Below are 13,841 nucleotides of genomic sequence, written 5' to 3' on the forward strand. Positions count from 1 at the left end.
TCACTCTAGATTCACATACACTTTATCCCAAGATGTTTTCATCCGCTTATCTTTTTATAATAGTTTCAATTACTTATTTATTTAACCTTCAAGCCAGTCTCAACTCTTGGTGATTGCCTGGACAAGCTCCTGAAGTTTTCTTGGCAAGATTTCAGAAATGATTGCCCTTGTTTTCCTCCTAAGGCTGAAAGAGTAATTGGCCCAAGGACATCCATCTGGGTTCATGCCTAAACCAGGATTAGAACTCATGGTCTCCCAAAGAGACTCTCTTCAAAACTATTGGTGACATTTTATTAAAAAATATGTTTATATAATTGGCAGTTTTAGCATGTATATAATGTATATAATATGTTTAATTACAGAAGCCTGCTTATAATGAGATTATTAGCTTAATTTTCAGTATTTCATAACTTCAGTAAAGGAACAATACAATTAGAAATCAACTAGTCTATAGATTTAATAAAGACCGAACAGATATATGCTTATACAGTTCCAAAAAATTAGAAATAAAGAAAAATAGAATAATCACTAAAGAAGTAAACTTTGTGTAAAAAAAAAATCTCTAGAATATGCAAAAATATTCACATTGAAGAATTTAGACTAATAAAAGATAAAATTAATTTACCATTTATGCATCATACTTGCACCAATGAAATATCAAAATGATCTGTTTCAAAATATCAATGTTTCAAAATCAACAAATCATTAAAATAATTTTAGAAATAAAAAAAAACATTGGTAGCACATTTAATATGCAAGATTTTAAATGCAGGGTTAGGAATTTCTAAATAAATGAATATTTGTGCGAATGGTACAACTGAATTAATAGACAAGAAAACTCAATTTAGTTCAGAACAACTTCTTATAATAAGTACTACTAATTTAAGAGGCCAAAAGAGATCTTATAATTAAATTAATGACAGATTCAAAAGGATTTTGACCCGCTAAATTCAGGAGCAGTAATCCATGAGTTAAACTTTAAAGCAGCTTAATCTTACTGAATGGGGCAGAAACCCTGACTAATAGAGAATGTAGTAGCTAGCTCTCTGCCTCATTTGCCCAGCATGCAAGAACCTCCAGAATATCAAGGGTTAAATTCTTAAATACCACATGAAAGTCCAATGTACCCTAAAAAAACAATTTTAAGAATCCCATACTTCAAACTTCTCCATAGGCATACAGACTCCAAGGTAAAATAGGAAGCTCTACAACTTTTTTAGGGCATGGCTACATGCATATTATAAGAATAGAAGCAAAAACAGAATATTAATTATTTGAAGGAATTCTACCTAAACAACTTTTTCTTTGGATCAGCTCCATTTAGGTAATATCCCTGATGAATAAAAATTAGTTAGAAAGAAAAAATAATAAACATGCATAAATAGCATATTATTGTATTCAATCCATTCACTTCCACTTTATTTATAGACAGGTGACCAAATGAAAAGAAAAAGAAAACTTTTTAAAATGTTGGACCCCAGGATTATAGCTCAGTATGGACAAAAAAGTCAGGATAATAAATCAGCTATAAACCATGATTTGTTAGTGTGTCTGGATGCCCTTTGCTTATGATACTGTACAATTTCAATTTAATTGATTAAAAGTCCCCATTTAAGGGACTTTGGGTGCAATGGACCCAAACAATACCTTAAACTATAAGCAAATTGGTTGCATTCAAAATATTTTACCTTCTAGTTCTGTTAAGTTTACCTTAATTTTATAGCATATGCCATTATTACTCACTTGCATAATTAACCAATCTGAAACAGACAACTGGCCTCAATTAGTCTTGACATTGACTTTTACTATATTAGTTTCAGATATTGCACTCTACTACCTGTGCCTATCTTGATGCCGTCAGCCTGTCTGTCTTGCCACTCTACACTTCACTCTCTGGCAGTTGTGGCAGCCCTGTCCACTTGCACTTGCTGACTGTGCCATACATTCAGCAATTACATTATATAGAGTCAAGCAAGATGTGCCTCACCAGCAGTGGAGATAGCAAAAAACAGCAGAATGCAGCAGAAATGGAGTAATGGGTTTTGCATTATAGCACTGGAGTGGTTGACCCCAAGCATGGGGCTTGAGGTGCCACTCCTAAGTGGTTGGGACAAGACTGTGGCTAAAATAGAAGCCCCAAATCATCCAACTAAGACTGAGCTTCTACTATCCTAGCACCATTACTGATGAATGCCACTATGCAGGGCAGTCAGAAAGGAAGAAGGGAATTAACAGGGGAAATTGAAGAACCCCTGCAATCATAAGTGCAGGCAGGATGCCAAGCACCCAGTTTTTGATCGCAGTTGCAGGGACACTTCAATGGTCATACCTCAGTGGCTGAGCATAACTACCATTTGTTCAATGCCACCATAACTTTGAACAATTGCTGAAGAAATGTTTGTAACTTGAAAACTACCTGAACAGAAAATATCCACCATCTAATCCAGCAGGCTGTCTCAAGATGTTCAGACAGGCTATCACAATCTGAATAATCAAGTTTAGAAAGACACGAGATTGAGAAATTCCCTAAGAATGGGCTCCAACACAAGTCCGAAAACTTGGAAAAACAAACTTCTGGTCCCAGTGACTGACTCAGATTAGATTCTCTAAGGACATTCAACCTATGTTTATAGTGTAGGAAGTTAGCAATCCCCCTCCCTCTTCTAGAAAAATGAAATATCCTAGGAAATATTGAAAAGGCAGAATATTATATTTCACTGGATGCGAAGAGAGAAGCATGTTTTAAAGACAAAGTAGCTCCCTGCAGCTTCCTGCCCATCCCCCTTTGTCAATGGGCCATTAAAATGCCCAAGCCAGTCTATTCTACATAATAAAGAGTTCTCCCCTTCAGCTCCAGGGTGATGGGATTAAAGTATGATAGTATTAGTCCTTTACCCAACTCACCACATGGCATCTGTGAATTCAACCAAGCCTGGATTCAAAACACAGCCTAGAGAGTTGCCCCTGCATGGGCCCATGGGCGTCTGACAACCAATCAGAATACATTTCTTACACAGGAACAAGAAACAGAGAGGTGGGGCTGAACAGATTATAAAAAACCCAGCAAGCCCCTTCTTCTTCACTCAACACTGAAGCATGTGATCACCTTTTCTGTTCAGGACTCAAGCCATGTGGTCCTGTCCACCATTAAAACCATCTTTCCAAGCAGCCTCCATATCTCCAGTGTCTTTTTCCCCACTTGGAGCCAAACCCAGAAGGACATTTCTTCCAACAATAGCTTATGAATTTCTGGTTGCTTTAGTTATATGGTAACCTCTTGAGGAGCATGTACAAACTATTTGTCTTTGAAATAAAAAAAGAATTTCACTAGCAGTAGCTTGGTGTTATTAGTTCTTCAATAATAGGTTGGAAACAGGTGTTGATGATTCAAGAAATGCTTAATACCTGCCTGTTTAACACCTGATCTTTTTAAGGAAAGGGAATAATTGAAGATCATGCACAAACCAAGTAGATTTTCTTTTGTGCTTACTATCAAAACAATTTACTGAATCCTTTGTAGACAACACCAAAACATTTGGACTATACTTAGTTTGAAAACTGATTAATTCTAAATATATTCTGTAGCAATTAGCTGATTTAAACCTCTCATTCCTGAAAGCAATACTGTATTATGAAAACTGTATTTAGTCTATAGACTCTATGATTATGTCACCATACTACAACCTGTGAATAAAAACATCATACAAATGAACTGTTTAAACACCTAGAAAAATGTTCAGAGAAGAGCAGCAAACATGATAAGGGCCCTGGAGGCTAAATTGTAAGATGAACGGTTAAGGGAACTAGGTAAATACGGCCTAACGAAGAAAATAATTTGGGGAGGGGGACATTGTAACTATCTTCCAGTACTTGAGTGGCTCTCACAGAGAAGAGGGGATTGACTATTCTCCAAAGCATCTGAGGGCAGAACAAGAAGTAATAAATGGAAGCTCATTAAGGAAAAATCCAACCTTGAAGTAAGGAGAAATTTTCTTGTAGTGAGAACAATTAATCAATGGAACAGTTTTCCTCCCAGAACTGTGGGTTCTGGGTAACATATGGGTAAGATTAATTAATAATACTATCATGGTTAATAGTACTCTGACATAATGCTAACATCTAAAATATGTCCTAATTGTGCAAGACATTATCTTTTTTTTACCTGACAAATTCAAACAACACATTTCTCTCCCTACAGAATTTATGTGGTTTTTTTTTTCTTTTTAGTGATCTTGCTATGTTGCTTTCCTGATTGCTACTGTCATTATTTTAGGATCTATTATGTTTTAAACTTAATTACTGGGAAAGGGAATTGTGAAACTGAGTCTGTGGACTGAAGTAGCACAAAACCCCAAGTAAATAAATGAATTCCCATGGATAACAATCATGTGTACAGCAGAGTCAAACTGTTGAAATTCCCAATTGTTGCAGTACTTTTCCAAACAGCTGCAACCAGAGGATTTGCTGCCAACCTTAAAGAAATTGTCTGGTTTGTAAGTTTTTATCCATATCTACAATTGGAACAATGAAAAATCTCTCATACACCCAATCTTAGAACGTCTAACACACAATGTATAAATTCTAAGCAAATACTAGGCAGGCTGCTATTGTCTGCAATCCAAGGGCTCCAAAGCAGAGCCCATCTACATTCTCTTTTTTTATACCAAAAATGTTCATCTTGCATCCATAAGGAAACCCCTCGAATGAAGATTTCTTCATAAAGAACAACATTATTATCTCTTATGAAAAAGCAACAGCCTAATTGGCTGGCACAGAAAGGAGGCAGCTATGGTGTTGAAGACCTGATTTAAGACTAGTCAGTCGAGAAATAAATGCACATACAAACACATTCCCAAGTAAAGTCATACTTCCAAAGTCTCTAATTAATTCTATTTCTTTATGCAACAGAATGCCAATGTAAAACTTCCCTGAAGCTTTCTCTACCAATTATTCTACAGGTAGTCCTTGACTTACAACCACAATTGAGCCTCAAAGTTTTGTTGCTAAGTGAGATAGTTGTTACGAGGATTTCCCCCCATTTTATGACCTTTCTTGCCACAGTGATTAAGTGCATCACTGGAGTTGTTAAGTTAGTAACACAGTTGTTAATTGAATGTAGCTTCCCCATTGACTTTGCTCATCAGAAGGTCGCAAAAGGTGATCACACAACCCTGGGACACTGCAACTGTCATATGAACCAGATGACAAGCATCCAAATTTTGATCATGCTTGTAACTTGGAACAGTCACTAAATGAACTGTTGTAAATTGAGGACTACCTGTACTGAGTTAATGAAATATAGTGGCGAGGAGCATCAAATTTCACTTTAACATCACTAAAATTTGCATTCCTATGTAGCAAATTCAACTGTGTAATAAAGGTCATTTAATTTTTTATTTGTCATAATAGCTACCACATTTTGTACAGTTTTTTTCCTGGAATCGGAGTACACATTTAACAACATTTTGGGTCTGGATTTGTGAGGATCACAAAGGTTCTTGAAACACTTGTTTTCCCAGATCTTATGAAACTGTAAGAATAGGAACTACTGCAATGCATTCTACATAGAGTACCCTTGAAGAATATGCAGAAGTTTCAACTAGTATGAAATTGGCCATGCAAGCAGTTTTGGATGCTCAAGGCTGCACATATGACACCTTTGCTGCACAAGCTGCACTGGGTGCCAGTTTGCTCCCAGGTCCAATTCAAGGTGTTGGTTCTCATCTTTAAAGCCCTTTAATGGCACAGGACCAGATTACCTGAAGAATCATCTTATTCCAATTACATAACCCATCCCACCAGTCATGCAGAAAGCATATGTTATGGACCCTGTCAGTGAAAAAATTTCATGGATGATGGAGTTTGGGAGGACAGTTTTCTCTGCTATTACCCTTGCCCTATGGAACATCCTGTCCCCCGAGATGAGGCTGGCCCTCACCCTTCCAGAAGAGTATGAAGATCTGGCTCTGCCAACTGGCATGAGACTAAAGAGTGGCATGCACGCCAGGGGATGGTTGTTGGCTTGAGGGCACTCCCTCCACCTTATAATTTGTTCATTAACTCCGTTTTTAATTTTGTTTCTTTTATATGGATTATGACTTTTATCTGTAAACTGGCTAGAGTCACTGAGACAGTGATATGGACAGTATATAAATTTAATAATTTGTTCTGATTAAAATACCCAAGAACAGTTTAACTTATGGCAATGATGGAGTTAGATCATGTTTGTAAAGTTGCATGTCCAAATGTATATATATAGATACACATACACAGAGAAATGTGTCTATAATATCTTGTAATTTTATTGTTAGGAATGCTCGTACAAAACAAATCTATAACAACTACATTTCTGATATGAGCTTAAGTATTCTTGCTTATATTTCACTGATGCTCTCAAACACATAATCACCATTGATAAATGAAGTACTTCAGATGGCTAAAGTACTTCAGCGTACTAATGTAAACTAATACAAAAAAATATTTTGAACACTTACAGAACTATGCAGAAAGATCAGACCCAATTAATTCATTTCGCTGACTAAAGAAACATTAATTAGAGGAAAGAAAAGTGAGAAATCTTCAAATCGTTAGTCTTCAATATTCTCCCAAATATAATTCACTGAGAGGGAATATTCAGGGATTACATAGTCAGTCATGTAAGGAAAGAAGATAGCATAATCTTCTATTCACATTTTGGATCCTATCAATATAATTTTCTATATGTCTGTCAACCTTTTCCATTTTGGAAAATCATCACATGTGTGGACTTCATCTCCTAGAAATTGGTATCTAACATCTAAAAAATGCATAGGTCAGGGATAGCTATGGTATATGTCTTTAACACCAGTATACATTTTAATAAAACTCACTAGTATATTAAGGTTTCAAGAAAACTTTTCCTACAAATGAAGAAGTTAATACAGTATTCAAACTCAACAAGGAAACTCAACCAGAACCAGAAATGTATCAGAATAAAAATCATTGTATTATGTAAGCAAAGCATTAAGGAGGCCAATGTTCACATTTTTTATCCTATTAGATTTTTCTTCCTGGGTATAAAACAAATAAAACAAATTTCAATTACTGTCATTTGGCTTAAAATTACAAGGGCATACCCTCTGGAATAATTAAAAATAGCACTATGAAAGATGCCAAAGAAGAGACTTTCAGCTAAACAGCAACTGCTTAGTCTGCAACATTAACTGGCCTTCTTTTTATAATTCTTTGGCTACAATACCAAACTACAGCTAACCCAGCAAATTTTTAAAAGGTTGAGAAAGAAGACTCAATCGCTCTCTTGCATTCAACTCTCCCTTTAGTTTTTCCTTTAGCTTACAGTTCATTTTTAAAGTTATTTGATTCTGTTATCTGCTGCTTGTCTAATGAAACATGTTTGCTGAACATTATTTTCAACAAATCTTTTCAAATACAGGTCAGCTCTTTATAAGTTGTGATCCTTAAAGGTAAATTTTATTTTATTTAAACACCTTGTAAGGGTGGCAATACAGGCACAATTGTAATAGCCACTTGATCTGCTCCATGTCAGCCTGGGGTCTCCAGATCCACTGACAGATTCTATGTTACTAGTTTGACTTTTGGTTTGCGTTTTATATGCTATGGATGTCTGAAATAGAATCGGAATTTCATGTCCAGGCCTCCGAGCCTCCATTTATGGCAGCAAAGGTCTTTCTTTTTTTCTGTCCATAAATATCCATTGCCCTATTAATATTTTATTGCCAAATTCAATGGAGAGGGGGAGATTTTTCAAATAAAATAATGCAAAGACATTACAACAGAATTAGAATAATTTAGGATATTTGGGACTGTTGCTAAGATTGGATAGAACATTTTATTGCAAGCAAAAAACCCTGGGGGAAGGGCTTTGATTTATTCTGTGCTTACTTAAGGAGGAAACTTTATGGAAAAAAACTAGGATACCAACTCTAAACTTTATTTAAAAACCAAGTGCAAGCCTTTATTTCATAAATATAAGACACACACCTAGAGTACTATATACCTTTTGGTTTAGTACTCCTGCTTTAGGCAAGATACAGCTGGGCGATCTTAGGCCAGTCACTTTCTCTTTCTCCTAGAAAAGATGCAATGGCAAGCCACTTCTGAAAAACCTTGTCAAAACAAGTGGTGGGACATGTCCAGGCAATCTCCAAGAATTGGACACAATTGAAAAGAAGGAAAAAAACTTTTCCAATCCATATTAAAGAAACATTAATATGATACAATTCTTCCTCTATTAAATTACTGTGTCCTTAGATTTTTATCTATTCTATAGCTAGCAAAAATGTTTCCTTGATCCATGTATTCTATATAACTAACAATAATAAAAATTATAACTGAAACATTAAAAACCCCTTGGGTCTAAAATCCTGTAACAAATAATTACTGTTAACACCACACCCATCCAGCAAGTCAGCAAATCTACCTCACTCAGTTCTCAATCTAAAAATATACTAGAGGTCCCAAACGTTCTTAAATGATATTATGTACAGTAAATGGAACACATAGTTTTATGAGTATTTGCCAGTACTCAAGCAATTTTGGTTACACCACAGCTGTACTGGAACACCTGGTTGGAACATAAACAGTCACTCACACATCATAAACATCACTTTCAGGTGGCACTGAAAAGTTTAATTCATAGATGTAACAGCCATCATACACCGAAGTTTGTGTACGGCTGATACATCTGATTTAATCTGCAAAAATGTTAATACTTAACATTTCTATTAAGATGCTGCAGCGGTCATAAGTCACTTTTTTCAGGCTGTTGTAACATTGAACGGTCACTAAATGAGTGATTGTAAGTCAAGGACTACCTGTATAAAACCATGTATGACTAAACGTTGATAGCTTTGTTCAACATTGCCCAAAGAAGCAATTAAATGTTTCACTGGTATTATTGCCAAGAAAAAATATAGTAGCAAAATAAAACAAATCTAGAATACATAACTTTAAGGAAAGCTTGTCTTATGAATAATTGTATCAGCTGCACTCATTGTTGCATTTAACAGCAACATATGTACTAGTTACCAAAACCTCCAGCTTTTCAAATAAAAACTTAAAATTTTTCAAAATAACTTAAAATTAGAATGTTTTTAATTACGATTAAATTGCCACACAAGCACCCATGTTACAAGAAGCCTGAAGAGAGGTAAAACCAATGTGTCTATGTTCTTAATCAACTTTTAAAAAAACTAATTATGTATAGCTGTTTAAGTATACCTCACTAAGTTTTAATATCATTTGTTCCATTTTGAGCTATCCTTGTACATGAATTCAGGCATTAAGCTACAATTAATGATCTTACTTTGGATTCCTGCAATGTAGTTTAACATACCAGTTAAGGAAATCGTGGTTTAACTTTAGAACAATGTCTCAATCCACCTTGTGAAAAACACAACTTTCATGAGTTAAAATACAATGTCATCAAGTATGTACTGCCAGACAGATGGCTCATAGAGCTTCACATGAAAAGACATCAAGCAGTTTAGTCTCTTTTTCTCTTGCTAAATCTTTGACTGGAAGCACTGTTATTTAAGCTATCCATACTGTTTTTCATGTTACAATCATAAACACATGTACTTGGAAAGTAAATCCCATGCAAATCATAACTTTTAATTTAATTTAGTTCAATCTTGATAAGTCTGACCTATTAGTGGAAAGCAATATTCTTACTTACACAAAACTATTCAAGTCAAACCTATTTATATTACCATTGCTGGGGCTTGGTTTGTATTACTTAACTTTCTTTGATCTTTTATAAATCAGGGGCACTTAACGACCAAGAAAATCTGACTAGGCTATAAACAAAGGCAGGTCTCTCAGGATCCACAAAGAATGATCACAGCCATAAACAAAATTAAGAATAAATTCTCTCCAGACGTTTCACTTCGACACAGCCAAACTCATTTTCACAAGTCCCCATCAGCCTTATAGCCAAGAAACTGAAGAGCAGCTCCTCAATTTCCTCTGTTCGATCTCCTTGCGGCAAACCGCAATTGCCTCTTTTTTTGTTTTCCCAACCTGGCAAAAGCCTTTCCCGTCTTCGTCTCTCCTGCAAGTTTAATTCAAAATCCTCTCTTCTCCCGGGAAGGGGGGGGGATCCTGCTGCGCTCGCCTGTCTCGCTCAACGGCCGCCGAACCGACGCTTCGGATGCTCCGCACACAAACCCGCAAAGAAAGCCAGGGAGCGCCCAACCTGCTGTCCGATGACAGCTGGCTAGAGGCGGCGGCGGCGGCAGCATCCATTCCTGCCCTTGTCAATAAACGGAGGTCCCCGGTCGCACCGATTCCCGCCAACCAACACATGGGACTCGAGTTGCCCGCAGGACAGCCTGGTGGCTCCGGCTCTTCTCCCCCCCACCATCACCACCCGAGAAGAAAATGAGGAAGGAGGCTCGAAAGAGCCCAAAATGGCAAAAGCAAACTGGGAAGAAACCAGACTCTTCCTCTGGGGCGCCCTTCTTCGCAGAGAAGCTGCATAGGAGCAGGCATCCCGAGCAAGAGGGCGAAGAAAGCCCGAGAGCGGCAGAAGCAGCAGGGATGAAGCCCACCGCTCATCCCGAAGCGACCCCGATGCATCCGCCTTTTCTCTCGGCGCGTCCGAAGCAGAAACTCAGAAGCCGAGCTGCAAACGCGGCGGCCGGTGAAGGAGGAGGTGCCCTCACTCCCGCAGCCTGTCCGAGCCCCGCTACTCTATGCACCGTACACACGTACCCCCTATTCCTTTCGAGCCAGCAGCCCAGCGTTCCCTTACTCCTCCGCCCGATCAAGGAGACTCGCCGCCGCCACCACCACTCCCGTCGCCCCCGTTCTAGGAACTGGCGCCGTACCTGCCCCGCTTCTCGGCCGCTGCCGCTTTTCCCCACCGCGAGGGCTTTTCCCTCAGTCGAAGCCTCCCGCTCCTCTCGTCATCTAAAATGGCGGCCAGGGTAACAGCCAGACATTTATTGCAAACGCATCGAAGCTCTCGGCGCTCGATTTCTCCAGTCCGGAGCGCCGAGGTTTCAACGTCTCGAGCGGCTTTCTGCCCGCCCCCCTGAGGCTGTCCGCCAGTCTAGGTCGCCCTACCCGGGTCTGGAAGGGGGAGCAAGGGGAGGGGGTGTGGCTCGAAATCCCCCCCCCTCGAGGCAGGTGAATAGTCCTGGTTAGGCGAGTGCCCGGTGTCGTTGCTCTTTAATCTTGTTTAGATGGATTAAATTTCCCAGATGTGCCTCGTTTTCCTGTAGGTCTTCTTACCTATCTTAATCAAAGGAACATCCAGAGAGGCGTTTATAGCCCCCCGTTGCCCTGCCATTTCCAGCCGATACGCCGAGTAATGTCTTATTGCTCGTCCCTGCGTTGCGCTCTACATTTCTGAAACCGAAGAGTTACTGCGACTGACGAAGCAATTGATTTATCAAGGGCGGCGTTAACATGAGATTCCTTCGCGTGGTGTGCTGAATTAATCCAGATGCTAGAAGGGGGGGGGCGTGTTTCAAAATTCACTGAAGTGCAAACTAACACACTGACTAGGTTTAGTCCTACTTGCTAAGCAAGCACGCTTCAGCTTAGTCTGTAATGGAGCAAACCCAACCTGTCACATCGAATGAGGTAGATAATTTTAATCAGCAAAATTCAAGCAATTTTGTTCATTTTCTAAGCTGTGCTCATAAATCTTAAAGAGAATAGTATGGTCCTTCGGCTTGTTATGTAAACGAAACCCTGATTTGATTTAGCATGTGTAAGCCCGCTAAATTGCCGTTTATTCAATACATTTCAAACCATAGTGTGGTGTGATGATCCTAGCATTTTGTAATGATTGATCCTAGCATTTTGTAATTATTTCCAGAGTGAGGCCTATGCTACAGTACTTAGGGGCAAGATTAGTGGGCAGTGAATCGAGGTTTTCAGTTCATAAGTTCCCAAATCAGCCCAACCGACATTTTTAAAAGAATGGAGCAGCTGTCCTGAAAAAATAATACAGAGGGCAATTACAACTTAGCCTGCAGCATATCCAAATTTTAAAAAGAACAAAAGCAGTCTGTTGCTGTTTAGGGTGGGAAGGAAAAGGAGAGAGAAGTGTGAAGAGAAAGCATATCCAAAGGGAATGGAAAGTAGAAGAAATCAGAGGGTGGGAATTGTGATCCAATCAATGTCTATTTATCCTTAATAGCACCATTGGGAGCACAAAAGAAAAGTATTTCAACACTTCATAAACTAAGGATCCTTCTATGCTACATTTTTCTGTTTCCTTCTAAGGCAGATTTTAAACACATTTGTCTTCACTGCTACTACTCTTCCAGCATAGAAAATACGTGCTGAACACAAGAAGTCAATAATTATGCTCTTTCCACCTGACCAAAAAGTGCAAAAAACATAAGTGTCCCATATGCCACACATTTCTGTGGGGCCTGGGCAGAGGGAGGAGAGAGAGAGATATCTATATATACATGCCAGTACTTCTCCCTTCTCCACCCCCACCCCACCCCCCATGATTTTGCTGTGATGGGAAAAAAATCTAAGCTGTCTTGCATTTGTTTTGCTGCATACACAAGTATCTAAAATGTACTGATTTTATACTGCCAGTTTTGCAGTTGGTGGCTTCTCAATACTTCGTATGCTATAGTGCTATGCCGCTATAATAGCTAAAGTACGGGAATAAGTCCTAAGCAAGGCACGCAAGTACCAGAAGGTCTATTTCAAAAGGCAGTCAAGGGTTAACTGGATTGTTTTGTCATGTGCAATTCCTTGCAGGAGTGAAATTGACACACATTCTTCCCCCTTCTCTTTGGCAGGAGACCAGTCAATATGCAAAATGCTAGACTATATGCATTGTTTTCCAATGCCTCTTTTGAAAAGAAATAGATTGCTTGAGCCAAGAGATGGCCAGTGAAAGAATGGACCTCCCGCAATCTCCAGAGTTGTGTAGAGTAACTTTTCTCAGAGTTTAAAATAATGTGGCTCAGTGCCAGAAAAAAACTGAATTGCTGAGCTAACCTCATTTGATTGGAGAGATCTAGTTTTGAACTGAGGCAAAATCCTTGTGTAGAATTAAACAGTTTAATACGGCGCCTTGAAGATTACTTTGTTTTCTGGTCTGTACTCCATCGATTACACTATTTTTTTACGCTCATATAAAACCTGTACTATAAGTACCATAAATATTTGTATGATAGGACAAACCACTCTGGTTGTTTAATGTGGACATACAGTCTGCTTTCCTTATCCTTTCCTGTACAGCTTCAGTTTCCCTAACTATTGTGAACGGCATTCTTTGGCTGAGCATGTTGTCTCAACTTGGTTCATTTTTGCTTAAAACTATTCAGAATTTGAAATGCATAAATTATTGTGTTTTCCAATTCCTATTTGTGGCAGCTGAGAACCAGTTTGGTGTAATGGTTTAAGGCATAAGGCTAGAAAGCAAGTGACAATGAGTCTCAAGGCCTGCCTTAGCCATGAAAGCCAACTGGATAACTTTGGGCCTCTTAGAATATTTTTTAACTTAAAGCAAAGATTTAGAATTCAATGTACCGGTACCTTTTTTGTTTTCGTCTCCCAATCTATTTTGTTTAATTTTGTAAATGCTGAGTATATAAGCAGTATAGTATACTGCCTATACTAAGCAGTTATATAATTTCTTAGCTATCTGCCTATTGGGAATTAAAAACCTAGTTTATTGTGTACTAGGTTATGCTGCACCAGCTCTTTGTTTTGTATCATAACTTGGCATATATAAATCAGCTAATCATTGATAAGGTATTTGTACATATATTAAAAACCTTGAAAATGAAAATTATTTCACTGAATTCACTGAAATGCACATTTAAGCAGGATCACACATG

The 13,841-nt window shown here is 38.3% G+C and overlaps 1 protein-coding gene across 1 annotated transcript in view; it reads right to left on the bottom strand.

Moving 5' to 3' along the window:
* The window catches only part of RAF1 (Raf-1 proto-oncogene, serine/threonine kinase), a 59,390-nt gene extending 48,223 nt beyond the window's left edge, over window positions 1–11,167 (bottom strand). The window contains exon 1 of the mRNA XM_081937034.1: window positions 10,851–11,167. The gene's annotated coding sequence lies outside the window, so the exon portion shown is untranslated. The remainder of the gene's footprint in view (window positions 1–10,850) is intronic.
* Between the last annotated feature and the right edge of the window lie 2,674 nt (window positions 11,168–13,841).

The sequence above is a fragment of the Natrix helvetica genome, assembly GCF_964273705.1.
Source record: "Natrix helvetica genome assembly, chromosome: 1".
NCBI lineage: Eukaryota > Metazoa > Chordata > Lepidosauria > Squamata > Natricidae > Natrix > Natrix helvetica.